The sequence below is a fragment of the Phalacrocorax carbo genome, chromosome 2, assembly GCF_963921805.1.
Source record: "Phalacrocorax carbo chromosome 2, bPhaCar2.1, whole genome shotgun sequence".
Lineage (NCBI taxonomy): Eukaryota > Metazoa > Chordata > Aves > Suliformes > Phalacrocoracidae > Phalacrocorax > Phalacrocorax carbo.
The window spans coordinates 4,407,850-4,435,785 of NC_087514.1; the positions used below are offsets into that span (position 1 = coordinate 4,407,850).

At 52.4% G+C, this 27,936-nt stretch overlaps 1 protein-coding gene across 3 annotated transcripts in view; it reads left to right on the forward strand.

Moving 5' to 3' along the window:
• Positions 1-656: 656 nt before the first annotated feature.
• PTP4A3 (protein tyrosine phosphatase 4A3) overlaps positions 657-27,936 on the forward strand; it is a 48,957-nt gene continuing 21,677 nt past the window's right edge. Inside the window, exon 1 of one of the 3 annotated variants that reach the window (XM_064442006.1) lies at positions 657-789. The gene's annotated coding sequence lies outside the window, so the exon portion shown is untranslated. Of the gene's footprint in view, positions 790-5,359; positions 5,378-14,984; positions 15,127-27,936 lie in introns of those variants that run through there. The other 2 variants (XM_064442009.1, XM_064442008.1) reach the window with 2 other exon arrangements.

Sequence of the window (27,936 nt, forward strand, 5' to 3'; positions counted from 1 at the left end):
CAAGCCCAGGAGGGTGCTGCCTGCCCCTGCTGCCAGGCCTCCCTCCTCGCCTTCCTCTTTGTCCTCTTCATCTTCCTCCTTGTCGTCGTTGTTGGCCTTGTCATTGTCTGTCATTGTCATTGTCATCATCGTCTCCTTCTTCTGCTTCCTCTTCTTCTTCTCATCTTCTTATTCCTCCTCTTCTTCTTCATCTTATTCTTCCTCCTCCTCTTCCTCCTCTTCTTTGTCTTCTTCTGCTTCATCGTCTTCATCTTCTTCTTCCTCCTCCTCCTATTCTTATTATTCCTCCTCCTCCTTTTCTTCCTCTTGTTCCTCCTATTATTATTATGTCTCCTTTTCCTCTTCTTCCTCCTCTTCTTCTTCCTTTTATTTTTCCTTCTCTTCTTTTTCCTCCTCCTCCTGCCACATTCACCCCCTGCCCACTCACCTCACGCCCCGTGCCTCACAGCGCCCCGGCCCCGCCCATTCTCCAGCCCCGCCCACTCTCCAGCCCCGCCCACAAAGCACAGCCCCTCCCCGGTATCCACGCCCCTTCCCTGGCCCCGCCCCCTCACCGACCCCGCCGGCTCCCCCTTCCCCTTCCCATTGGTTCTCCGGTGCCACGTGACGCCGCGGGCGGAGGGCGTGGGCGGGGCCCAGCGTGGGCGGGGCTAGGGCGGGTAGGGGGCGCGCGGGCGCGCGGGCTGGCGGCGGCTGCATGTGCGGGCGTGGGGCAGCGACCGGGGCTGGCGGGGCGGCGCGGCGCGGCGCGGAGCGGGGCCGAGCGGGGCGGCCGGAGCCGGCGAGCAGGTCAGTGAGCGGGACGGGCACGGCGGCGTGGGGGGGGGGGGGGGGGCGGCGGCGGCACGTGGGGCCGCCCGCGTAACAATGCGGGCGTGGGACGGACAGGGGGGGAGAGGTCGTGTGCGGCTGTCCGCGGGGCCGGCCGGGTGTGGGGTGATTCCCCGCCACGCCACGGGGAGGCCGTGCGCGGAGCGATCGCGGCGTGCGGGGGAGGCCGCGCACGGCGCTGCACGCTGCTGGCCCGGCAGGGGTGGGCGCCGTGCGCGGCGCTGCGCCGTGCAGTGGCCCCGGAAGCGGCGGGGAGGGGGCCGTGCGTGGGGTGCAGGGTGCAATAACCCCGGTGGCTGCGGGGAGGGGGCCGTGCGTGGGGTGCAGGGTGCAATAACCCCGGTGGCTGCGGGGAGGGGGCCGTGCGTGGGGTGCAGGGTGCAGTAACCCCGGTGGCTGCGGGGAGGGGGCCGTGCGTGGGGTGCAGGGTGCAATAACCCCGGTGGCTGCGGGGAGGGGGCCGTGCGTGGGGTGCAGGGTGCAATAACCCCGGTGGCTGCGGGGAGGGGGCCGTGCGTGGGGTGCAGGGTGCAGTAACCCCGGTGGCTGCGGGGAGGGGGCCGTGCGTGGGGTGCAGGGTGCAGGGTGCAGTAACCCCGGTGGCTGCGGGGAGGGGGCCGTGCGTGGGGTGCAGGGTGCAGTAACCCCGGTGGCTGCGGGGAGGGGGCCGTGCGTGGGGTGCAGGGTGCAATAACCCCGGTGGCTGCGGGGAGGGGGCCGTGCGTGGGGTGCAGGGTGCAATAACCCCGGTGGCTGCGGGGAGGGGGCCGTGCGTGGGGTGCAGGGTGCAATAACCCCGGTGGCTGCGGGGAGGGGGAGTCACGCAGAGCCTTGCACAGCGCACTTACCTTGGTAGCAGCAGTGGGACTCAAGCAAGGCGTTGCACAGCGCAGCCATCCCGGTAGCAGCAGACGTGGGTCATGCACCATGCTGCACCATGCAGTAGCCCTGCGGGGAGGCCATGTGCGATGCTGCACAGCTGCAGTCACCCACCCTGTGGGGGGCTGTACCCAGCGCTGCACCCCGCCAGGGCCGCTCCAAGCAGCGGAGCTCCCTGACGGGCACGCAGCCCACTGTGCTACGCGCTGGATGCGATGCAGAGTGTGCAAATCAGCGGGCATGAGCACTTTCAGGCTCCAAGGGGCCTCACCGCCTTCACGAGGCCGGACGCAGGACTCGGCGTTGCGAGGGGCCCAGGGGGGAAGCGCGTAACTCCGTGCTGTCCGGTCTTGCCATCCCAATGAACGTTTCCCACCTCTTTGCAAACAGCGTCAAACGTACGGACGGGGCTGCGCTCGCTGCATCAGCAGTTGCAGCAGCGACGGCCTCTCCTGGGCCATATTTGAGGATGTTTCCATTAAGCTAAAGAGCCTTTCACTGGCCTGGCCATGGCCTGGGGGATTTGGGGGGCTGGTGGGCCCAGTCGCCCAAGCAGGTGGGTCATGTAGTAGGAGGACACCCCTTAAAACACCTTTCTCTGCCGTAGGTAAGGTGGATTTTGCATGCGACTGGAATTACTAATCCAAGCAATTAGCTGGAATCTGGCAAGTTTGCGCTGCTGCCAATTTCGAGCTAATTCAGTTACAGCTTCATCTTTCTGCTCAAAGGAGCTGAAACGTAAACGGGGCGACTGAGCGTCTGGAGCTGCCGGGTTGGTTTTACGTGCATCCTTCTTGCTGAAGGCTGATCAGCAAGAAAACAGCTTTAATGAAGTTGTGTATTTATTGATAGCAGTGGAAAAAGAGTAGAGTTGATAAATGGGGCTGGTGACTTGTTTGTATACTAATATCATGAAAATATCATGAATCTCCCTGTTGTCAGCTGGATTTAAATTCTACTGTTAAAATTATTGCTAATTTTTTGGTCACATTGTCACTAATAGCGTATGTTGAAAATGTTGCAGGTGGATTTAAAGCTGGGGCCTTTGTACTCCTACCAATATTCTGCGCCGATATTTATATACATCCAGGAACTTAATAGTGTGTTGTCACTAGGCTCCAGAGTTAACCGTCCCGGTGCTGGCTAGCAGGGGCTGTTGCATCACAGTCCCTGACACGGATGCTTTTAGGGACATCAGATGCTAGTAGCGGCTGCCAAATTTGACACGTGGGCAAGTGGAGGAAGACACTTTTAACCTTTGGTAAATGCTCCAACCTGAAATTCATTCCTCTGGGAAATCAATACTCTTAACTTTCAGGAGGCTGAAAATAGTCGCGTTACTGGAGCCCCACGAGCCTTTGCCCTGTTGGCTCCGTTTACAGAGGGCACCGCTTGCAGAAGCAAAAAGCTTTCATTACAGCTATTTTACTTTTATTTTTATGTGTGTCTTGATAGCTCAAAAAACACTCCCAAACACTCCCTGGCTTCCAGTCACGGCGGTCCCCAATGAGAAGCATCCGCTGGGATTGGCCTCTTAAGTGCATTTCTTTGATTTGACGGCAGAAGTGCCAGTAGATACGTCAAAAAAAAAACACAAACCCTGGCATTTAGGCATATTTCCAGCTTAATCATCCCCTGCAAGCGATGGAAATCAGTGGCTTGAAATCCAACAGCACTTGATATTAAAATAGCAAACAGTAAACATTGGCTCCTATCAATAACTTTAATTATGGTTTGGGTTTTGTCTTAAATAGGCTCATGTTGCCATAGGGAAATAAAAGTTTAGCATCCAGACGTGCTCAGCAGGGTGGTAGCGTCTTTGGATGTGGCGTAACGTGCTTTTATAGCATAAATTAAAATAAAACAGGGTTTTAGCAGCATAGCGTGCTGTTGTGTAAGAAAAATTGCAAACTTTGGGGCCGAGACCGTGGGGTTTCTGGGCACCGTGTGCTGCCGTGTGTTGGTGGACAGCATTCCCGGGCGGCTTTGGACGGGGAGAGCAAGTTTTACCGCTCCAGAGCTGAACCCCGCTGGGGTTTTTCAACCATAAAACAAAGTGTGGAGGAGGCTTTGTGTGTGCCACTGATAGCCAAACCGAAAGCAAAAATAAACACCCACAACAGTTTTTTTTCTTTTTTTGGGGCATTGACAGAAAAGGAAAGTGCCAGTCCAGGGGCGGGTGTGAAGTGCCACGTTCACTATGCTCCGAATCTGGAAAATGCAGATCGCAGCACGTGGCAGGGGCGTGCATGGCTCCCCCGTGCCTTTTGCATCTTTCTTTTTTCCCCTCTGATTTTATCCAAAATTAAGGGAGGGAAGCAGCACCCCTCGGTCCGTTAAATGTTCGTTTTTGCCAAGTTGCACCACTCTGTGAACATGAGACGGGACCCTATTGCTGTGGCAAGGAGCCCTTAAAATTTCAACAGCTCCACCTATAAATATAGTCGCCGTGAAAGGCAATCCGGCTTTTTTTTTTTTTTAAAAAAAAAAAAAAGCCATGCTCTTTTTTAGTCCCACTGTATCTGCCTGACTTTAGTGCAATGCAATGCATCCCTGGCCGGGCAGTGAAGGCGAGGCAGTGTGGAGCATTAAGACTCTTTAAGTCCTTTTTCTAATTTAGGTGAAGAATGGGTGCAAGCAGAGGAAAAAAAATTTCATTTTTGTTGTCCTGAAGATTTTAGGGGGTGGGACGGTGAGGCTGGCTCTGTGCAGCCACATGGGTTTTGCAGAGGGACCTTTGCTGATCGCTTGGTCCCGGTGGGTCCCCGGGAGCTGCCGCATCATGGGGTGATGCGGGATGTGGGAGGAAGGCGCCTGAAGCATCCCTTGGGTGTGCAGCGATGTCCTGAGTGAAAATTAAAGCAAAGAAAGAAAGAAAGAAAGAAAAACGCTGGCTGCCACCTTGCCCCGGAGGTGTCTGGGCTCACCTGGCTGCTCTCTGATGCAACCGCGGCTGCCCGGGGAGCTTGGGGGCCGGTTTTGGGCATGCCCAGGGTTGCCCAGGGACAGGCTGGCCCTGGGAGCGGGTACAGCATGTTCTCCTGGGTGCTCCTCCGTGATGGTGGGACCCCCCACCAGCCCCACGTGAATCAGTGGGGTGATGGCCACCGTGCACGTCCTGGTGGAGAAGGCGCTGGTACTTGCAAGGCTGGGATTTAGCTGGAAAGCCTAAAAGGAGGGGTGGTTTTGCACCTTAGCGATGCTTTTCTGCATGTCCTGTGTTTGCACGGCAGAAATCCGCCTTTGTGGCCGGAGCGGCTGCAGCATGAAGCCCTCAGTCACCTTGCAGTGCAAAAACCTGCTGGGGGTTTTCTGATGGGGCAGCACGGGCTGGAGAACGGGTGAGAGTGGGGCGGGAGATGTCGAGGCGGCGAATTGCTGCGTGTGCAGTTCGGCGAAGTGCTGAGCCTGGGCTGCGCGGGAGCTGCAGACAGGCTCCTCACGTGACCGTCTGAATTTCAGATGATTGCTGGACCACTTTGCCAACAGCCTCTCACGATTCATCAGCTGCAATAGCGCTTCTTTCTTTTTTTTTTTTTTTTTCTTTTTTCTTTCCCCTTTTCTTCCCCACCCTGCCTGATTTCCAAGCTTGAAGCAGGAGGGACGAATACAACACGGAGGGTGGCTGCAGCTGCGCACGGTCTGTATCCAAATGGTTTCCTGGAAGGCAAGTTTTTTGGCTTTTTTTTTTTTTTAATTTTATTTTAATCTTACAAATATTTTTACTGTGAGTCTCATATCTGTGTTGTTTGGATGTCAGGTTTAGTTTCCCATGACATCAAGCGATTAGAGGAGGGGGGGAAAGGAGGGGCTGAATGCTTTTTTACATGCAGATCTCTGCGGTGGTATCGTAGCTGATCAATGGTAAATGTGCTCCTTCTCATCTTTGCAATAGTTCTCGGCGATTTCCTCTTTTACGTCACTGCAGTTAATAAGATGTTTAACTTGGGAGCTGGGGGTGATGTGGCATGTTATCATGTTGCAAGGAAGGGGGGGGATGACGAGTTCCCGCACAGACTTGTGCTGGGGAAGATCGTATCGATGCAACCTTTCAGGCTGAGGAGAACAGCTGGGTTTGGAGTCAGACCGTTGCCTTTCACCCTTAATGAACCTGACCTGGCTGCATCTAATTTTTTTATTTCCTTATGACAATTATTATTTTTCCTTCTAATACTGAGAGAAGCAACTCAATCCTCTGTATCAGCTGCATTGCTGGAGCTAAGGGTGCATCCCTTAATTTTTTTTTTTTTGATCCTGACTGGACTTTGATTTTTTTTTTTTTCTTCCCTTTTTTTTTTATCCCCTAAAGCATTGCACAAGACCACTTGATGGCTTTTTTTTTTATGGTGATGTTGGATCGGCAATGCAGGTGTGGTGCCTGCAGAGCCAGAGCCCTCTCCAGGAGGGTCATTGACTGCATGCTTTGAGTCCCGTGCATGTGGCCAGTTGATTATAGAGTTAATAAAGCATTGCCATTGTACGCGCCTTGACCAGAAATAGCGTCCCTCCCTGCCGTGGTTTGCAAGGCCAGCTTGTTGTGAGTTGGTCAATAAACACTTTGAGCGACACCCTTGGGAGTTTCGCACCAAAATGGAAATGCCTGTGTCCTTCAGCCCTTCCATCCTTGCCAAGTTGTTTTCTTCTCCCGCTCCTTCTCTGACCTGCCGCTCAAACCCTCTCCCATCTGCTGTGTTTTTCCACAAGTGGCTTTTGAGCATGACAGCAGGGAGAAGAAAGCCACTGTGGGGCCGTGGGGGCCATGGTGTGGGGGGTTGATGCCTATCAGCAGAACCCTTGCCTGTGGCTTTGGGCCCTTTGCTCTGGGTGACTTGGCTGCCAGCTGGCCGTGCAGCATCTGGCACCGCTTCGGCACGGGGCTGCCTCTGCCCACCACCAGACCTGTTCTACCGTCACATCTTCCAGGACTACCACCTCATCTCTAGGGTTTGAGTCAGCCTGGCCAGGGTGACCAAGATGTCCCCATGTAGGTGTGGAGCGGAGAAGGGCTCCATGACCTTCTCAGGGCAACAGCGTGGGCAGGGCGGCATGGAGGTTTTGCAAGAGGAACCACCACAGCTCCGGTGGTGGCATCTTCCGATCTTCAAGCAGGACCTGTCGCTCACAGTCCTGCCAGTGCTCAGCCACAGGCTGCCACTGGTGGTTTTGCTTAATAACCCTTTTTTCTTTTTTTCCTTAAGAACAAAATGCTTCTTAAAAAGCAACGTGCCACCAGCACATTGAGACCTTGGCTTGCCTTTTTGGAGGGTCGCAGTCTCCCAGCTCCGCTCTTGCTCCGGGGAAGAAGCAACACAGTCGGGTGCAATTTTCAGCCCTCATGGGAACAGGGTCTTAAATAACCCCGCCACATCCAAGCTAAGCAAGCTCGCGCCCTCGTTGCTGGATGCGGGAGTTAACTTTCCTTGCTCCTTCCACGCACGACAGCCCTCGATATGCCGCCCCTGAACCTGGGGCGAGTTCGGGTGCAACTCCAGGCGGTGCTGGCTCGGCACATGTTCCCAAGCTGAGCGGCCGCCCGGGGCCCACTTCATGCGAACAGGGTCAGCAGCTGGGAAATTGCAGAGCAAAGTGCCTCCCTGGTAATTCCCAGCTGCTGTTAAAGCGGCTTTAAAATAAATTCCCTCAAAGAGCAATTCCAAGTATTTGAGGGTTTGAACTTTTCCGGAGAAGGGTTTGGGAGCTGCCAGCTACCGCGCTGCACCCTGGCACAGCGGGGAAGGGCGCCGGGGGAATTACCTTGATTATCCCAACCTCTAGAAAACACTTTTTTAATGTATATGTTATGTTTATTTACTAGCTGCGTGTGCAACAGGGTGGTGAGAGATGGAGTACTGCTGGAAGCAAAGCTTGCATTAAATGGGGAAGATGGGTTGCTGAGCAGTGTCCTGGGCTGCAGGCAATGCCCAGGCTCGGCAACCCTCACCGTGCCCTCGTACCTGGCCGCCAGTGCTTACCCGAGGGTGCAGCCCGGCTGGGCGCCCCTTGCCGCGCATTCCTCGGCCAGCTCTGCTTGGTAACGTGGGCACAACAGAAAACAAACTTTGCAGCAAGCCTTGTTCTCCCAGAGCCCCTGAAGCTTGCCTAAAACAAAACAAAACAAAAAAAACCCCAACAACTTTGGAGCAATGTAGCCTTTTTTTTTTTTTTGTCCTTTTTTTTTTTCTCATGCTTATGAAAATTCTCATACCAAACCAGTAACCTCTGCTGCCCCCAGTTCATTATTTTTTAAGGTGGCGTTAGGGGGCATTTAAGGGGAGGCTGGTCCAGCCTGGCTTCCCAGCCTCTGTGTCCCTTTCTCATCTGCACCCCGTCAGTGCCAAATTACAGCTTCATGCTTGTCTATGTGGTGGGCAGAAAACCAGGGATTTTGATCAACAAAACAGGAAAATTTGTCTCATCCCCTGCTTCCCCACCCCAGAAGGCTCTGCATGTCCCCGCTCTGGTGCTCCCCGGGGTGACGGGGTGATGCATCCCGTGGTGTGCAACCTGCTGGTCACGGGGATGTCCCCATGAGGCTGGGTACCCCGAGCTGGGGACAGCCAAGCCCTTCCTTGCAAGGACAGTGCTGGGCTCCTGCCAAAGTCCCTCTCTGGGGCCCTGCCACCAGTGCAAGCGCAGCCAGGCTGGAGGCTGGTGATTAAACCCGTGATCCAGGTCACCTCCTGCCCCTCTCAGTGCCCCGAATGATGGGGATGCTGATAGCGGGGCTGCATCCAGGCAGGGAGCTTGCACCTCTGCATGCACATTCGAAGGTGTTGGGAATGAACTGAGCCAGTTTGGCATAAAACCACCCTAGAAGCCCCACTGCAGCTGGGGTTTCCTCTGCATGCACCTTTCATTGCTGTGGCTCAGCCACTCCCAGCTCCAACCGATTTGGTTCCTGGGCTGTCCTTTGCTCTGGCGGCTTCTTAATTAACTTTCTATCATGTATGTAGTTTTTAAAATATTTTTTCTGCATGGACCTGGTGGAGCTGTTCTCTGAGGTGGGAGAAAACACACCTTGCTTCTTAAGGATGGGTAGAGAAACCTGCAAATTGCGCAGAGAGGTTTGCCATGGATGGGACAGCAACGGGTGCAGTCCCAGCCCAAAGTCACATCCACTGGACCACACACCTAGTTCTCTTGGGTTTTTTTTCCTCCAAAACTAATCGCTCCAGTCCCTTAGGCTTTGTTGTTGTTGTTGTTGTTGTTTTTGCTCCTCTCTGAATTCCTAATTTGCAGGCTTGCTGCCAGCATACAGCGCGCTATAAAAAGGGGACTTGTTCTTCAAGCTTCCCTCCAGTACGCAGCATTTGCACAAATAGCAACATGCTTGACAAGTAGGTCTAATTCCCCCTGCTATTACTGAAATGCTTGTAGGGTGCTTGGGGAGTAGAGCCGCTGTCTTAAGACAAGCCAAGCTGAATTTCATGGAGGGCCCTGAGCCCAAATCCCAGCCGGTGTTTGAGCTCCGGTCGGCTGGAAAAACAGAGCTGTGCCTTTTTATTGTACTCCCTGTGCAGCTTCTCTCTCCAAGAGCAAGCAGATGCTGTTTGCATCCCTCCATACCCCACCGGCGCAGGTATGGCTGCTGGGCAGGATGCGGGCTGCGGCAGGACACCCACATCCTGCCAAAGCCAGCCCCAGGGCCACCACCAATTTTTGGCTGGTCTGGAGACCGGTCCCCCCCGCCGTTACGGGCAGCCGCGATGCAAACCCCCTGCTGGCTTCCTTCTTAAAACTAATGAGCCGTTTGACCCTGGCAAGTCCTCCGGGAAAGCTGCTGCTGGAGCCTTGCTGCTCACATGGATACAAACTGCTCTCATTTCCAGCTTAAATTTATTTGTGGACGACTCGTACCCACTTGGCCTTGTTCTTCTTGTACCCACACTGGCTTTTAGCTCCGATTGCTCTTTTCCCTGCTCTGGTATTTATTCTCTGGCAGGCTGTACCAAGGGCTGTGGGTCTGCCAACCTAAATAAGCCCAGTTTTCCTGGTTGGGAAGGGATGGACGGGGCATAAGGGCATCAGGGTTTCCCCACCCCTGCGGTGGAGACAGCCCAGTGACTTGCTTCTGCAGCTCATCCTCCCATTGACAGAGGAAATGCCTCTCGACACCCTCAGCAGGGATGGTCTCAACCTGCAGAAGGACACCCCAACCATCCTCCTGGCTGACAAAGGCTCTCTGATTCGAAGCCTTCATCTGATATCATTAGCATGCTCATCTTTTGCTATGCAAAAGCCATTTTGGTGGAGGATATGGGTTTTTTTCCTAATGCAGCCTTCAATAACACCCTTCCCTCTCCTTTCAGTTGGCAGCCTGGGGTGGTGGCACGACCATTCATGCTCCCGGCTGTGCTAATCTCATGCTAATCTCAGCTGTGGTCTTCTGAAGCAGAAGTTTCAGAAGTTTCCTGTGCACGGCTGTGCCAGGCACTTTGCTCAAAGGCTGAAGTGAATTTATAACACTTCATCAGAGCAAAATATGCACGCAACTTGTTACCATTGGTCCCCCTCCAGGTGTGTTGGACCATACGGGATGCAATAAGTTTTGATTAAAACGTGCATTGGGTTTGCGTGGCTAGATTTTGGTAGCGGGGGGGGGGCTACAGGGTGGGTTCTGTGAGAAGCTTCCCCTATGTCCGTTAGAGCCAATGCCAGCTGGGTCTAAGACGGACCTGCCGCTGGCCAAGGCTGAGCCGATCAGCGATGGTGGTAGCACCTCTACGATAACAGATTTAAGAAGGGGAGAAAGTTGCTGCACAGCAGCAACTGCAGCTGGAGAGAGGAGTGAGAATATGTGAGAGACACAACCCTGCAGACACCAAGGTCAGTGAAGAAGGAGGGGGAGGAGGTGCTTCAGGTGCCAGAGCAGAGATTCCCCTGCAGCCTGTGGTGAAGACCATGGTGAGGCAGGCTGTGCCCCTGCAGCCCGTGGAGGTTAGTGGTGGGGCAGATATCCACCTGCAGCCCGTGGAGGGCCCCACGCTGAGCAGGTGTCTGCCCAAAGGAGGCTGTGACCCCATGGGAAGCCCATGCTGGAGCAGGCTCCTGGCAGGACCTGTGGACCCATGGAGAGAGGAGCCCAAGCTGGATCAGGTTTGCTGGCAGGACTTGTGACCCTGTGGGGGACCCATGCTGGAGCAATTCATGAAATGCAGACCGGGGGAAGGACCTAAGTTGGAGAAGCTCATTCAGGACTGTCTCCCGTGGGAGGAACCCCACTCTGGAGCAGGGGAAGAGAGTGAGGAGTCCTCCCCCTGAGGAGGAAGGAGCGACAGAGACACCTATGGTGAACTGACCACAACCCCCGTTTCCCATACCCTTGCACCACTGGAGCGGAGGAGGTAGAGAAAATCAGGAGTAAAGTTAAGCCTGGAAGAAGGGAGGGGTGGGGGGAAGGTCTTTTAGGATTTAGTTTTATTTCTCATTACCCTACTCTGATTTGATTGGTAATAAATTAAACTAATTTCCCCAAGTCAAGTCTGTTTTGCCCATGATGGTAATTGGTGAATGATCTCCCTGTTGTTATCTCAACCCATGAGCTGTTCGTGATATTTTCTCTCCACTGCCTGGCTGAGGAAGGGAAGTGATAGAGCATCTTGGTGGGCACCTGGCATCCAGCCAGGGTCAACCTACCACAGAACCCTACCGAGGGGGTTTAAGGCTTTGTGCACGAGGCCTTGCAAAACTCTGCACTCAGGGGGATGGCTGGGAGCCTGCTCAGGTATAGGAAGAGCTGCGAGGTGTTTCCTTCCCGCTCAGGACTGGTAGTTTCTCACCTTGGGGTCTCGTTTCCCCCACCTGTTCTTTTCCCTGCCGCATTTGACATCTTTGCTGCAGGTTCTCTTTGCACATGGATGCCTTTTTGTGCTTTCTTTGGAAGCTCTGTGCTTATTCCTGTGATGCTGGGATGGGTTTGCCCATCCCAGTTTGGACCCCTGCCTTCTCCTTGGCAAGCACAGCTCGGCTGGTACCTTTGATGGAAAGAAAGATGCTCCAGGTGCCGTCATTCACCAGCTCCTTACTTCCTCCAAGTTTTCCTTTCATTAAGAACCTATTTTTGTTTATTTTTTTTTTCATCCTGCCTAATCTAAACTGCATCAGCATGTGTCCATTTGAGGCAGGATTTTATATTGCCCTGCAGTGTCCTTCATGCCACGCCCTCAGTAAACAACATGTGAATTGGCATCATCAAGGAGGAGCTGGGCTCTGCGGTTATTAGTAGGATTATTCTCATCTCTCACAGTTCCCAGTGAAGCTGCTTGGCTGGTATAATGCAGTTCCCCCTAACGCTCATCTCTGCTGTCCGCGAGAACGATGCCAATCCAGCGTTGAGGACTGGCAGCAGATTTCTGGGAGGAAACCAGCAGACCTCATTGCATCTTTCCACATTAAGTGATTTCTGACCCTGAGCTGCTCTTTTCCAGGCCATGGTTGTTTAGTATATCACATCGGCATTAACTTTCCACCCTGAGTCTTTCCCAAGCAGCCCGCGGGCTCCTTCACAGCCACAGCTCCAGTGCGGGAGCGCATCGCATCCTGCGCTCATCAGTGGTATCGCTGGTTTTGCTTTTTGCATCGTGTTTTCTCGCTGCCTAAATCAGCATTCACAGCTTCCAGCACTCATGGTGGGTGCAGCTGGGCATTTTCTCCCTGCAGTCAATCTTCCACGTTCCTCTCTCCCCGTTTATTTGATTTCTTGCTGTATTTAAAGCCAGGGGTGGTCAGTGCATGTTTTGCAACCTTCTGCTCCTGTTATTCATTTCTTAGAAATGAAGGAGAAGGAACCACAAGAAATGAAGAGCCTGAGGTTTGAGGACTGCCTGTTTATTTGTCAAAGCTAGAAATGCAGTGGGTGAAGAGGACGAGAGGAAATCCTCAGTGCAAATGTACCTCAATTAAATTTAGGCTTGCGTAAGTCAAAAGTGGGTGAGGGGGGGCATAGCTGTAGCAGCTGGAGGGAGTGGATTTCCTCTTGCTGCAGTTTTTGATGGAAGCGTTACCACTGCAATTGCTGCAAAGAGCATCTTAGTTTTGAGCTTTACACCACATTTTTGCACCCCTCCCCCAGGCTGGCTTTCCTGCACCATGGTTGGCTGGTGCTGGGGGAGCTGTGCTGCCCATCTCAGTGGCATCTTGGCACCCCTTGCAGTGGGACTGCACACAGCTGGTGGCAAGTGGGTGGCTGTAAACCAGTCCCAGGGATTCAAATGCTAGCCAGGAGGCGGAGGCCAGCCATTAACTGCTGGAGAGAGGGGACAAGGAGCAGCAGAATGGCTCCAACACCAAAGACAAAGATGCTCTGAAGCCCAAAAAGGACAAAAATAGGTGTCCGGATCCTTAAAGAGGGTTGAGGACTGCTTAAGATCTCCTTCGGAATCGGCAGTTACCAGATGAAAGGGAACATCTTCAACCAGGCATTTTGAAGCATCTGTTTTGAATTTCACGCATGTGTTTGGGGAAGCAGGGAGGGCTGCTCGCTGGGTTGATGGCTGGGCAAGGCAGAGGGTAGCCTTCAGGGGATACGGCTGGTTGCTTACAAAATGCGTTTTGACACCAGGAGCGATTTCCACATCTCTCCTCCTTTTCAGATTTCATTGTCAATAACTTTCCAAAGCCCTAATGCTGGGTACAAGCCGTATTTCTGCTGGTGGGAGGGCAAGGGACCGTCTCCGCACGAAGCGGCAAGCGGAGGGATGTACATGTGGTTTCCTTTTTCCCTTTTGCCCCTCCTCACTACAGAGGAGGCATTGGCATGTAATTACCACCGGCTTTAATCCAGCCACACCAACTGTCTTTCTGGCAAACGCAAATACAATAGGAGCCAAGCGTTATTGCATGCCCTAAATAAAACCATTACATCCCAGGGCCTCATCCAAGCCCACTTTGCAAAGCATCCAGGGCCGGTTCCGTTCATTTTTCCTGAGTCTGGAAGACTTGGTTTGATGGCAATGACCCATAACTTTATTTTTTCCCTTAGTTTCCCCCTGCAAAGCCACCTGCACGCTTGTGGCCGCCACGGCACCTGCCAGGAGCAGCACATCTGGCTGGCGTTAGTGAGTCTGCCGCAGGATGCGCTTGGTTCAGGCTTTTCTTACTAAAATTATTAACAGCTTTAACTGAAACCAGAGGTGGACAAAGGCTTGTCACGCAGACGCGCACCACCAGCAGGCATGCATGGCTCAGCCCAGCGTATGGCTGTGACCGGCATCCTCGCAAACTGCTGCCAGATGCAACCCCATGTCCTGCCCATCAGTGGGATGGACAGAGATGTCAGGCACCACGTAAGGTCCCGCTTGGCCTGAAGGAGCCACTCAGGAGCCAGTGCATCCCACCAGGCTTTTCTTCCAGCTTCTGCTCTAAACTGGGATTTACTCTGAAACCCAGAGGATTTAACTTTCCATCCCTGAGCAAATACAGCCCAAATTGATGCAAATGCATGACCTCACCCAAATCTCAAGAAGAGGTAAATATTGCATCATGCTGAGCGTGCTGTATCCTTTGCCCCAGTCTGAGAAGCTCTGCCCGAGTCCACCCTGCTGCAGGGACAAGCCAGGCAAGGGAGGAGGTGTATGGTGGGAAAGACTTTCTCCTCACCACCCAGTTTAATTATCAGTGTCTCAACGTTTGCAGTGTGATGGATGCTGGTCCTGCCCCATACAAGGCTGCTCTGGCTGCTGGCGTCCCCACAGAGCTGCCGGCGGGGAGGAATTGGGTTTCACAACCCATCTTTCCAGGCTCCCGCAAGATTACTGGAGGGAGAGGAATGTGCTGGAGAAATATCCCAACTGTTGTTAAAAGGCACAGCTTTCTCTGCCCCTTTCTGGGGCAGCCATTCCTCCACCACAGCAAAGGTCCATTTGGCAGCACCCACTGGAGCCAGCCCTGTGTCACCTCTCCATGTCGCCCTGGGGTGCCTTTGCCCTCCTGGCCTCCCCTTCATGTGCAAATAATTGTAATCATGATAAGCAGGCTCTTCTATAAAGAAACTCTTTGCTTTTCCCTCGTGGTTCTTCTGGGACAGAGCTCAGTCACTTTATATCTGGACAATAAATCTTCAGGCTCTCCACGACACACCCTCCATGCAAGGCAGTAATGCCTCTTCAGTAATGGGCCTGCCAGATGCTTGTTCTGTCTGGGTGAAGAGCACGCCAGCCAGTTGCAGCATCTGTAAATCATTTGCCAGGAGAGCCCAGGCAGTGTGGGAGTCTCAGTCGAATCTCTCTTGGCCAACCCTTTCAAATCACAGTGAAGGTTTCTGGGCTAACCAGAGCAGAAACATCTGTGAGCTGCGGCAGCCTGCAGTCCTGGGGTGGAAGGTGCACCCCACACATCTCTGGAGGAAGGTGGAGAAATCTTCCTTCTTGGTCCTTCTGCTTCTGAAAGGCATGAAATCCTTGCCAGGCAAAGGCTAAGGTATTCCATTTCCTTGAACCCACTCTTTGCGTCTGCTGTTGCTTTAAAATGCTGGGAGCATCAGATGATGAGGTGTGGTCCTGGGCAGTGGAGGGCACTGGGGAAGCTTGAACTGGTTTGGTGTTGGGTTGTCATCTCCTGGGTGATGGAACATGGAAAAGGCTGAAAGTGGGGATGTCTTTCTCTGAGGTGCCTTCTCTGTTTGGTCTTCTTTCAGAGCTCCACAATCCCAGTCCACGCATTTTACCTCTAGCGAGAGCACCTACAAGTTCTCTGTAGGAGATCCTGTTGCAGCTGGGGGTGACAGCTGGGCCGTTGCATTCGCCCTGGTTTCTCTCCCAGGCTAATTACAAGCCTCTTGGACTCTCTTAGATGGCTTTGGCAGGTGCTCTGCTTTTCTAGCACGAGTGCCGGGGAGCCCTGGCCACAACCATAAAGTCTTTCCCTGGCTATTAGAAAGCAGTTATGCTCCTTGCGTGTCTTTTCATTACTGGAAGCTGGTAAGTGAATGGGTCCTACACAAATAAACTTCTCAAGGGCAGTGAGTCAAAATATCCCTGGGCTTGTTTGGTGGAAAAAGGTTAACCAGCGTGAAGTCTATGAACTGCTGCTGACGCGACTTTGTTGACAAAATACGGTGTTATTAATTGGAGTTGTAGGCAAACCGCCCGGGGGTATTTAGAAGGAGCTTGTCTGTCACAAGGGCTGAGATCTCCCTGGGAGAATATCTGGCTGGGCTCTTTGGAGGTGCACCTAGGGTCTTGGCCATGGCTCTGGTTTGGGGTTTTGTTGCTGAGGATGAGGTCTCAGTCTCAGTCTGAGGGTCTCAGTCTCCCACAGTGGCCACAGGAGCATGGCGATTCACTGACAGCTGAGCTGTGGCAGAGGAGGACAGGAGGAGCTCACCAAGAAGCCAGGCATCAGGAGAATCCTTTAGAGCAAGCTGAAATGGTCTCTGTTGATCTACTTGAAGGTGTCCCTGCTCATTGCAGAGGGGTTGGACTAAATGACCTTTAAAGGTCCCTTCCAATCCAAACCATTCTACGATTCTATGATGACTATAATAAGACTCCTGGGTCCCTAAATTCAGGTTTCTGCTCTCAAGATGAATCCTACCCATAGCATCATTGCCTGGGCAGAAGCAACAGCGTCATGGTGAAGGTGAAGGCCAGGAGAGTGGCGTGTGTGGCACCCAGCGTGGTCCTAAATCCCAGCAGCTGCTGACCGCTGTGTTGGCATGGGAGACGCTCACTGTGGCCCTGCCATTCCCCCAGCCTGGCAGCTTATTTTAGACTGTGGCAGGGCAGTGGTTGGTACATGGCCCTGGGTGCCATTGCAGCATTTCAGCCAGAGAAGAGCTGCCGTCGTGGCAGCCGAGCCTAGCAAGCTCCAGAGCCAGCTGCTCCTGTCGTGGCTGGCAAGTTCGTTCACAGCCTCTCATGGCACTGTGTGACGAACAGCTTGCTTCCCTCGGCCTGGAAGCGAGCGGAACACCCGCGCTGGCGCTGGCCCAAGACAGAAGCTATGGGAATCCTCCTCGACAGCATGACAGCAAACGCTCGTCTTGAGCAGGGCTGGTGCTAGGAGGCCCTAACCCAACAAGGCCACGGCGAAAGCTGTCCCGTTGTAGGCAGAGTCTGCCTTGGGCTGCAAGGGTTCCTGCACCTGTGTGACTAAGCGCGCTGGAAAGCACCTTCGGTGCATGCCAGGGTAGTGGAAATTGGGCTGCCAGCAAACAAACGTGCCAGTGCACGTTCCCCCATGCTTTGAGGGGGTGGGTAGCACCTAGTGGAGGCGGGCAAAGGAGCTGTGCCTTCTCCTCAGTTTCCCTAAAAGACTGAGAAACACCTCCAAGGTAAGGTCAGCCACATTTAGGTGGAGCCTTGTACAGGTGAAAGGTGCTCCTCAAGGGCTGCCAGGTCCCTGTAGTCCCACAGCTGAAGCCCCCTCTCCTGGGATGCTCAGGCTTGCCTAATTCAACTTGTGCCTGTGAACATAACCTGTGAGAGCCAAAGGGAGCAAGATCCGTATGCCTGTTCCTCTTGCACAGCCTCTCGGCACGGTCTTGCCTGGGGTGAAGTGGCCGCTGGGGTGGAGCAGTCCATTGGGCAGGAGTTCGGAGCGGCTTGACCGTTCTCTGCAGAGCAACCATGGCAAGCGGCCCACGTTTCACAAGTGGGGTTTTCCCATCAGGCTCTCCAGCTGCTATAAATAACAGGAAATGTTTTGTCATTTTCTGCTCCAGAGGAGGTCAGGAGCTGGATTCTGTGGTCTTCAGAACTTTAATGAGGTTGGAGATTTATGTGGTATACTCAGAAGTCCCCTGGGGCAGCTTGCATGGGGCCATTTGGTTCCGTGGATGGAGAAGTCTTGAATGCCAGCCTTTCACAAAGTTACCTTAGCCACCCTTTATGACATGTCAGGTCCTGCTAAATCCTTCATGTGCTCTTCATTGCCAAGGCCACATGTTAACTCTTGCATTGCTGCAGAACCTGCTCACAGGAGGTTTGAAGCATCCTCTGTCTGCAGTAGGGAAAGCTTCTATCAGGGATCCCAGGATGGAAACAGGGACACCAGCCACTAGTCTCATGAGCTTGCTGGGAGCTCATTTTGCAGCTTCCCTGAGTCATCAGCACTTGGTATTCCACTCATGGTGGGCAGATTGCTAAAATTTTCTTCTTGCCTTCCTCATCAAGGAAGTCTGGTCCAACCTGAATCTCCCCTGGGACTGAAGGACCAGCTGTTTGACTCCTGGATGGTTGGTCTCTGATGGCCAGACCATTGCATTTGCCAGTGTGTTCCTGCCTCAGAGAAACAGAGCCCCCAACAAATGGCAGAAGGCTTTAAGCAGCCCTCAGTGCAAACTGATTTTCTAGCTTTTATTCAAATTAAAGTGTTTGCCTCGCAGTATCCCCCCAAACCAATACTCAGTCAAGCCTGAGGTGAAACTACCCATGCAGTGCTCCTCCATCTCCGTTATTGGGGTGTGCTCCGTGTGCCTGTCTCCTTCAGCTGGTAGGATCCTACCAAAGCCCTGGTCCTTCAAGGCTGCTGTCCTCCATCCTCACGGCTAGGACTTTGGTTAACTCCATGGTGGCAAGGGGTGATGGGAAAGGTCCTAAGGCATACGCGTCGTGTCAGCAGAAACAGATCAAAATAACCTACTTACGGTGCAACTGATGTATGTATGCCAAGGCTTGGAGTTACCCCACCATACCTCTTAAATTAGGGATGTGACTGCCCTATTCTCCTGTCATACTAACGTATAAGAGATGGGGAGATACCTCCAGAAGTTGGTTTGCTCTACAGACATGGCAACTGCCCCTTCTCTCTCCATTCATTAGAGAAGGAGCAAAGTGCAAAGCCTGAAGGGTGTTTGTCTGGGTCTAGCTGTGTGGAAGAAAGTCATGCCCACCTTCTTTGGCTGGAGACATTGATGGGTCTCCATTGGGGTCATATTATTTCCTATTGGGCATCCCCAGCTCCTCTTCTCACGGTTTACCTGGCTTGTGCTTGTGGCAGGATGGAAGCCCAGCAAATCAAGTGGGAAGATCTAGCCCCAGGAGTTTGCTCAGACATCTTGACAGCTTTCCTGGATCATGGAGAGCCACAAGCATCAGGTCCACGATGCCTCTCGCCCCAGCAGCTGCGCAGGGAGGAGGCAGAGCCGCTGTCTCCCGCCTCTCCCATTTCCCCAGCAGATGCAGGAATGCTTTGATGTCCGCTCCCCCAGCCCTGAGCACCCAGCGCCAGGATTAACCACCAGTCGGACCCTTCCACTGCCTCCAAATTAATCTCCTAAACTTAGGCAAGCCTCGCTCAGAGGGGTCCTGGCATTCCCCTGTTGCAGAATAAGGGCTAAAAATAGTTCCTCCCCTTGCACCTGCCCCTCTGAAGCCAAGATGGTTTTATTTTTACAGCCCAGATTTCCTGGTGGTTGGCTCCTCTCCTGGGGCCTAGGGGATGGGGACAAATAGAAAAATTACCCATCTCAACAGTGCAAAGGTAGGCAGCGTGGAAGGTGCTCGTGTATGCATGGGTTGGAAGGAACCCTTCCCATCCTAACCTCTCCTTCCTATAACCTCATGCTTCGAAACCAAGGCAAAAATGCAGCTCCTGGGATGGTCCTGGGAAAAATACCATCTTTTGATCCTTTTTGCAATTTTTTAGACACCCCTTCAAGGGACAGGAGGGCTGCAAAAAACTGCAAATGGAATTGTGTGTTTGTGAGAATATTGTGTCTGTCTCTAAGGGGTTTTTTGGGTCTAAGCACCCCCTGAGCAGATCTCTGAAGCAGCGAAGGAAGCCTGGCTCAGCCCCAATTAAATGGTTTCAGTGAGGCTGAATTATTTTTTTGTAAAAGCCTGTGTGTTTACGTTTTATAAGCTTATTTTAAAACACATGCGTATACAAGAGTAGGCTTATTTAAAAGGCAGAGTGGCCCACTGTGTCCTTACCTGACTTAAGTGTCAAGGAAGCAGCTTTTTTTTTACTTTTTACAAGCGCAGTTTAAAATAAAATACTAATTTGCTGTGTGCCAGTGAATATGCCCAAGAGGAGGTCAGGGCAAGGTCTTGTTTTCTGACTGTAAAATGTTATTTTGCTTGTTTACGGAGCTTCTTCTTGCCAGCCATCATTTTAGGTTAATCTGTTAATGACAGCTATAGGTAAAAAAAACCTCATTTCTGTCCCCCAGAGTCCTGGCAAGCCTGCATTGCCAAAGTCCCAAACTATCCCAAGGCTTCCCAGTGAACAGTGTTTGGGAACTTTCCATTGGTGAAGCAGGATTTGCTGGGTGACCCTTTCAGCCCAGGTCTTGGCAAGGTTTCCGGCTTCAAATCCCCCAGCGAAATACATGAGAAAGCCTTTTTGGGGGGATCTTGGCATTTTCTGCGTCCCTTGGGGGAAGGATTTTATTCTTTATTCTTGGTTTTAACCGTATGACCTGGCAATGCACCATCCTGGTCGCAGGAAGGTGAGGAGCACCTTACGGTGGTGAAGAAAGGCTGCGGGTGGATGTTGAAGTGTAGTGAGTTGTTAAATATGGACCTTAACAGCAGGACAGATAGGGTGAGGAGAGCCCCAAGGAGCTACTAATTTACACAAAAACAAAGTGAAGCTTTGTCTGTAGGATGTACAATTCATCTTGTGTAAGGGACGAAAAGCTCACACGTGTTTTTATGCCAGTGCTCAGAGATAATTTTCTGCTTTTAGCAAGCTTTTACGAGGCACGTGGGCCTGATGGGTATGAAGACCTAGGAGGCAGGGAGATGAGCAGGTGCCATTTATACCCAGGAAAGAGCTGAAGCAGACGTGGTATGAGGGACGGTTTTCCATCCAGCAGAGCTGTAAACCAAAGCCCTGACCACTGGTGGTTATTTAAAGACTCCCACGGCGCTTCCTGCAATGAGAAGGTGCTTGGCCTATGTTCAGGCTGGGCGACTGCTCTCTGCAAAGCCAAATAAACAGCAGCCACTTGAACTTTCCACCTTGTGAGCTCGGCCAGATGCCTCGTTCCTGGGCCACGACCGGCACCACGCCTCAGACAGGCTTTGCGGACAAGCCTTCGTGGAGGATTCGGGGTGATGACCACGTTTTGGGGTTGAGGGGTACTTTTTCCCATCACATGAAGGATCCCAAGGGAAGAGTTTGGTGCTACTTGGAGCTGAGAGGGACCATCTGGGTAGGAAGGTCTGTGTCTCCAGAATGGGCTGGGATGTGGGTCCGTGTCCTTCGGTGACCTTGGGCAGGGCATAGAGAGTAAATTATATACTTTAATGCTAGACATGTACTTTAGATGCTAAATTTCCTGAGAGGAGCACAAGCCAAGTAGCCAAGACCAGGAATCTCGTCCATCCATCAAGGCATGTCAGGAACGTGTGAGTGCAGTGGCTGTCTCATCTGCAGGATGTCCATGAAGGTGCCAAGGCATCAATGGTGAGATGCCTGTGGTGATTCTTCCTTGGCTGGGGAGGTTGGAGGTGGTCCCTTCCAACCTCAACCCTTCTGCGACAGTCGATGTGAAATGTCAGGCGCTCACCTCTATGTATTTTGGTGCTTTTATTGAGTTGGATTTAACGTGGTGCATATCTCTCCCTGCTTCTGACCCTTCCCCGGTGACCTAAGATGTTTCAGCAACTCACATGAACCCTGCGAAGGATGCTCCTTCCTCACTTCCAGCGGCAGCCCCTCAGCCTGGGAACTTTTGCAAGACTTGGCAGCAGGGCCATTGCAGGAGTATTTCACACAGGACCCAAAAATATTGCTGTCGGTGCAGCGTCGGTCGGCCTGAACGGAGGGTCAGGTCCCTAAGAAATCAGACTGTTGACGAACAAGCTTGAGCGTATTCAAATGTTTCGTCTGATTTTCTTGGACTGCAAAGTTTCCAAGGGAGCCAAAAAGCTGGCTGCTCTTCTTGTTGACTTTGCAGACCAGAAATACAGCCGAGTTCAGTGAAATAAGGAAGCTTAAATTCTTGTATTGAGGGAATTGAGGGAAAAAAAGCTCAATTTGGGAAAGCTCAAATGTCAGCTTTAGAGATAAAAATAAAAGTCAAGGTGGTGTGCCCCGTCTCTGCTGCCTGCTCTCTGCAGGCACTCGGCATCCAAGAGTGATTGCTTGGGCACGGGGCAGGCCACAGCATCCAGCCCCAGAACCAAAATCCTTGCCTGACATCCGTCTGAATTTCTAGCAAAGCAGCAAATCCAGGGACGTTCCTCTCAATCAAGGTCAGCAGGGTGGGTCCTTGCCGGCACTGGGGCGCACAGATACAAGCCGTGCTGGTATGTGCCGGCGCTGAGCCGGGACGAGAATACAGGAGACATCAGGCAGGAGCAGAGCATCACTTTAAACTGCAAGTGAACTCTGAAATGACAGCGAACTTGAAGCAAGCCCACGTTTCAGGCCAGGCTGGCTGTGAATCAGCTCTGGAAAATTGAAAGATGAAACTTTCTGACTTCAGTTCAAGTTATGAACTTATAAACTCCCAATTATCTGGTTTAATGGATGCAAGCCAGAGACAAACATTTTTCGAGGCGAGTGTATGGGACAGCTTCCTGAAAATGAACTCATTGAAAAAGGCGTGATTTGGAGACTAAAAGTTTGACTCAAAATCTCGTATTTTAAAAAGCTGGGTTAATTTGACATGAAGTTATCTTGCTGTGGATCCCAGAGCTGCTCTTGAGCACACTTCATCCCTGTATTGGTCTTTGCTAAAATGTAGGGGCACGATAAATCACTTCCAAAAAATGAAAGTTGAAAAAATGCCACATTTTAAGCCCATCTGAATGATGGCAAATGTGCAAAAAGCCTTTCAACAGGATAGCCACATAAGCTGACTCCTTTCCCCTCCCAGGATAACAAGCCCAGGCTGGCAGTGAGCTATGGACAAGTAGGGGCAATGGGGCAGCCCATGGCCCAGCTTTGCTATTTCATGGTACAGCTTTGAGGCAGGGGTTAGAATAGGGGTGCCCCACGTGTGGGTGCAGTTTTTGTCAGAAAATCTTAGCACTGCAGGGTTTTTTGCAGATGCTGTTCCAGAATAGGGCTTTGTTTCTTCTGTTTGCCTTTAAAATACTGATTTCTTTTCTCTATTACTTTAAAAATGGCTGTATATTCCCCAAAACTGTCTGCAGGCATAAAGAAAACCAGAATATATGCCTAAAGCTCTGCTAAGGATAAAAATGCAGAAGAGGCATCACACACAGCTGGGCAGCAGTTCCACCTGCAAGCTGCTAAAATTGGCGTCCGCTAAAGTTAGCGGAGATTTCATTGAGCTCTAGCTTGTTTCACTGAAGTGGACAGGTCAAGGACCAGGGTTTTATTGGTGCCCTGGCATCAAAGGGACTCATCCATGGTCCCAGCTGCTGGGAATCGCCCTCATTATTGGGGCCATGGCCGCTGTTGGTGAGAAGTTGGTAGCGCTGGTGCCCACAGTGATGTTCCTGCCCAGCTCCTGCCTGCGGCTGTGCCACCAGCAAAGTGGGTGAGCTCAGAGTTAATCCCTGGCATTAACCAAAATCTCCTGTTTTTACCCTGATGCGAGACTCCTGTGCTGCACCGGTCTCCTGGGAGCGGATGTGGGGCAGGTGCCCCTCTGCAGTTGAGTTGTGAAGGCTTCACAGGTGCATCCATTCATATGCAGCTTGCCACGGTCCTGCAGGCTCAGAGGCTCAGCCGGGGAGGCTTCAAAAGAGAGGTCAATCGGTGTTTCCAAACACTGCAGGGAAGCCTCTTGGCAAGGTCCCCAAAATCCTTCAGGTGCCATCATTGGGTGGAGCAAATACAGCACACACGTAGAGCTCGAGGGAAGTCCTTCTGCTGTCTTTCTAGTAAATGCCTGCCCAGGACGTGCTAATGACAGCGGAGAGGATGTGCTCCATCTGTTTGACGAACGACACTTACGGTAGATCTGGAAACAGGGCGGGAGGTGTTTTATCGACCGGCTGATAAAAGAAAATACCAGGGAAATTCCTGCCTGTTCTCTGTTCACACCGTGCCTTGGCGTTTAATTACAGCGCTCATTTAGCAGCTCTTGGCTGCCCATCCCTGTCCCCGTGCTGCCCGTGGAGCCGTGCCAGTACAGCTGCCTGTTTGCAGGGAAACGCGGTGGGAACAGATCAAGCTGAAAATAAATTTGTTTTGTTTTGTTTTGTTTTATAATTCCCCCAAGGCGAGATCAACTCCCAGGTGCCCTCGCCAAGGCGGCCGTCGATATCTCGATGCTCTTGTGCCAGCAAGGCTGAGTCAAGCCATGGGGCAGCTGACTTTGTGCTGGAGCGGATGAACCCTGTGGCTGGAGGGGATGTCTTGAGTGCCCCTTGTCTCTGCTCCCTTGGGCTGGACCGCAGAGGGACAGCCTGTCCCTGGGCTGGTTTTGCTGTTGGTTGTCACATGTGATGCCAAATTTAAATTATTTGTAAAACAGCAAAACACACTTTGTGCTGGCTGCTGTGAGTACTCTCTATACAGCTCCTGTAGGGCACTAGAGTGTGTTTTTTTCTGCTAAGATAGTTAAAATAGCATGAATTTCAGCATGGAGACAGGTATATTAATAGGAGTGCCCTCATTTAGCTGCTTCTCTGTACTGCAGGAGCTTATAATGGGGGAATTCATAAAGCCCTAAGTCAGTGCTGGGCATTTCTGCACTTCTTTGTGTCTAGTTCTGGGCCCCCCAGTTTAGGGGGGGCAGTGAACTGCTTGAGCAAGTCCAGTGGAGAGCTACTAAGATGCTCAGGGGACTGGAGCATCTCCCTTATGAGGAAAGGCTGAGACACTTGGGTTTGTTCAGCCTGGAGAAGAGAAGGCTGAGGGGGGATCTCATCAATGCTTATAAATATCTGAAAGGTGGGTGTCAAGAGGATGGGACTGGGCACTTTTCAATAGTGCCCAATGACAGCACAAGGGTCAATGGGCACAAGCTGGAACACGGGAAGTTCCACCTGAACATTGGGACAAACCCCTTCCCTGTGTGGGTGCCAGAGCAGGGGCACAGGCTGCCCAGGGAGGCTGTGGGGTCCCTTCCCTGGAGACATTCACCCCCCGCCTGGACGCGGCCCTGTGCCCCCTCCTCTGGGGGTGCCTGCTCAAGCAGGGGGGTTGGATGAGATGATCTCCAGGGGTCCCTCCCAACCCCTGCCAGTCTGGGATTCTGCAAGGTCTCCATAGAGTTTCCTCAATGTTGCATTTTCTGTTCGCTGCAGCCTGGCTCTTTAGGAAGCAGCATGAAGAAGAGATGGAGAAAAACCCTCCCTGGGGTGTACCCGTGACAGGTAGGATTGGGAATGGCTGTCTGCCTCCCTCCCCAGGCTGAAACCATCTTGTGTGGCCCTGGGAGTGGAGAGGCAGGGACTACTTTGGCTGGATCTCAAAGCAAGTATTTAACCCAGTCGGCCAAGCCGCTCCTGACTACCTCTGTTTCTGGCAGACCGGGAACACCCAGGGTAGGTCCTGTATCTCCCCTCTGGAGGCTGTACCTGTGGGAGCACCCGGCACTGCTGAGCAAGGAGTCTAGGGCAGGGATCGGTGGTGCCAAGTGCAGCGGGGCTGAAGATGGGAAGGGACGATAATGGGGCAGCCTGGTTTTTAGGCATGGTTCCATTTTTCTCGTGGCACATGCAACCAGGGACGTTGATGGGATGCTGCTCTGCACCCGCCGCTGACTGTGATGCTCTGTGGCAAAGCAGGGCTGGTCCTACCAGCTTTTCAGAGCCCAGCACAGCAGCTCAGTCCCCAGCAGCCTCTGGTGGGATGGTCGGAGCATTGCTGCGTTGGTTGGGATGAGGCCTGCCTCTCCCTTGAGTCTTATATGAAAAGCCTTTTCCCTGCACAACAGCTTTGGCTTTTTGTTTGTTATCGGGGTTGCTTTTTCATTTACCTCCTTTGCCTTTTGTCCCTGCACAGAGGCAGAGCACATGTATGTGCCTACCCAAAAACATTTATTATCCTCAGTAGTTGGCTGCTGGCTTCATCATAAATGATGAATTTGAGGTTGTGGCTTAATTTATCCAGGGAAACTCATTTACTTTCAGCATGATTAGAGCCTGCTCCAGCACAGCAAGGGTGGCTGGGAAATGCCACCCACGGCGGGGTGTCAAAACGCCTCTGAAACCATCCGGGAGCCGAGCGGAGCTGGAGCAGCTTGCGTGTCTCCAGGCCATTAAAGCTTACCCCTGGGGCTGGGGAGGATGTGCAAAGCACGGATAAAACACCGCGTCCTGCCTGTCCCATCCCTGCTGGATCCGGCCGTAGGAGCTGCGGAAGTTTTCCTGCTGAGCAGGGTGGGGAGGCTTCACATCTCAGCCTTTATTTAATTTTCAGGTGATAAAAGCGTTGCTTCCCTGCCCCGCGCGTCTGAGCAGCCAGCACATTCAAACGCTTCCCTTTCTGCAGAGAGTTTGCATTTCCCTAAAGGCAGTGCCGGTTTTATGCAAATACCCCGATGAAAGAAAGTCAAAGCAAAAGTATGCTCATGAGTAAGCGTTCCTGGGCGTTTCTCGAGCAGTCAGATGCTCTCCTGCAAACCTTCCAGCGTTTTGGGAAGAAGCAGCGTGGCATTGCCAGCCGCAGGCTCCTCTGTCCCAAAAGCACTGTGCAATTACCACTTCACCTCCATGTTGTCCCAAAAGCGGTATCAGCCTGGAAAGGTGCTTTGGGGTTGCAACATCCCACTGCTGGATTGTTTTGCTTGAGTGCGCCATTCCTGTGGGACGTGGCATCCCCACTTGTTGCGGTGTTCACATGATGCTCGGCAGCGGTGCTGTAGGCAGGATGGGTTTCCTCGGCTTCCTGCCATTCCATAGAGGACGTGTTCCTTCTCCTTCAATGATCTCCAAAATCACCTGGGCACAGTCCGTCGCAGCCAGCTGGGCTTTGCTGCATGACCTCCTCCTTACTTTCCCTGCTGGGATGGGAAGTAGAGTAAGTAGCAGCATCCCGCAGTGGCTCTGGCATCTCCTATTCAGAGCAGGCTTTTTGCTTGTATGAATGGTTGCAATTTCTCTTTCTGAGATGTCAGAGCATTTGCTGGCTTTTATAAAGCCGCTGCTGGAAATGCTTCCTGTGAATGACAGGAATGTGATTAGATAACCCTGTTCATCTTCTGTATCGAAAGACAGTTCATTTAAGTGACAGGACACACTGGGATCTCTATAGTTTGCCATCAGTTCCATTTTTAGCTGGTTTTGCCTCAAACAGCAGCCAGGAGCAGCCATGGCATGCCAGAGCATCGCTGCTTGCATGTGAGGATGTGATTTAAAATGTGCTTGTCTGGAGCACCAGTAGCATGCTTTCTGCTTCTGGTTTGCAGCCCGGAAGAAGACTGGCTTGGTTGTAATGGGGAGCCCATTTCTGCAGTCTCAGACCATGTCCCAGGCTGCAGCATTTTGGGACTCCGGTCCTTAGGAGTTTTCAGCCCATTTTCCTAATGCTCAGAGATTCCTGTTCCAGCAAGGCTTTTTAATCTCTTTGTTAATCCTGAATCCAGTTTGGACCTCACTCGATGAAGAGGCAAGCTGGGAGCTGGGAGGAAGCCAATGTGGAGAAGCCTGGGGAAGAGCCATGATGCCACCCAGCCACCATGGCCATCAAGTAGTCACAGAATCAGAGAACGGTTTGGGGTGGAAATGACCTTTAAAGATCATCTAGTCCAAACCCCCTGCCATAGCCAGGGACATCTGTCACTAGATCAGGTTGCTTAAAGCCCTGTCCAACCTGACCTGGAACACTTCCAGGGATGGGGCATCCACACTTCTATGGGCAACCTGTTCCAGTATCTCACCACTCTCATCATGGCAAATTTCTGCCCTATGTTTGATATAAACCTACCCTCTTCCAATTTAAAACCATTGACTCTTGTCCTGTCACTGCAGGCCCTAGTGAAAAGTCTCTCTCAGTCTTTCTTATAAGCTCGCTTTATATATTAAAGGGCTGCAATAAGGTCTCCTGGAGCCTTCTCTCCTCCAGGCTGAACAACCCCAAATCTCTCAGGCTTTCTTCAGAGGTGTTCCAACCCTCTGATCATTTTCCTGGCCCACCTCTGGACCCACTTTAATAGGTCCATGTCTTTCTTGTACTGTGGACCGCAGAGCTGGATTCTGTACTCCAGTGGGGTCTCATGAGAGCAGAATAGAGAGGGAGAATCACCTCCCTCGACCTGCTGGCCACACTTCTGTGGATGCAGCCCAGGGTACAACTGGCTTTCTTGGCTGCGAGCGCACATTGTTGGCTCACGTCCAATTTTTCATCCACCCGTATCCCAATGTCCTCCTCTGCAGGGCAGCTCTTAATCCATTCATGATACCAGGAATTGCC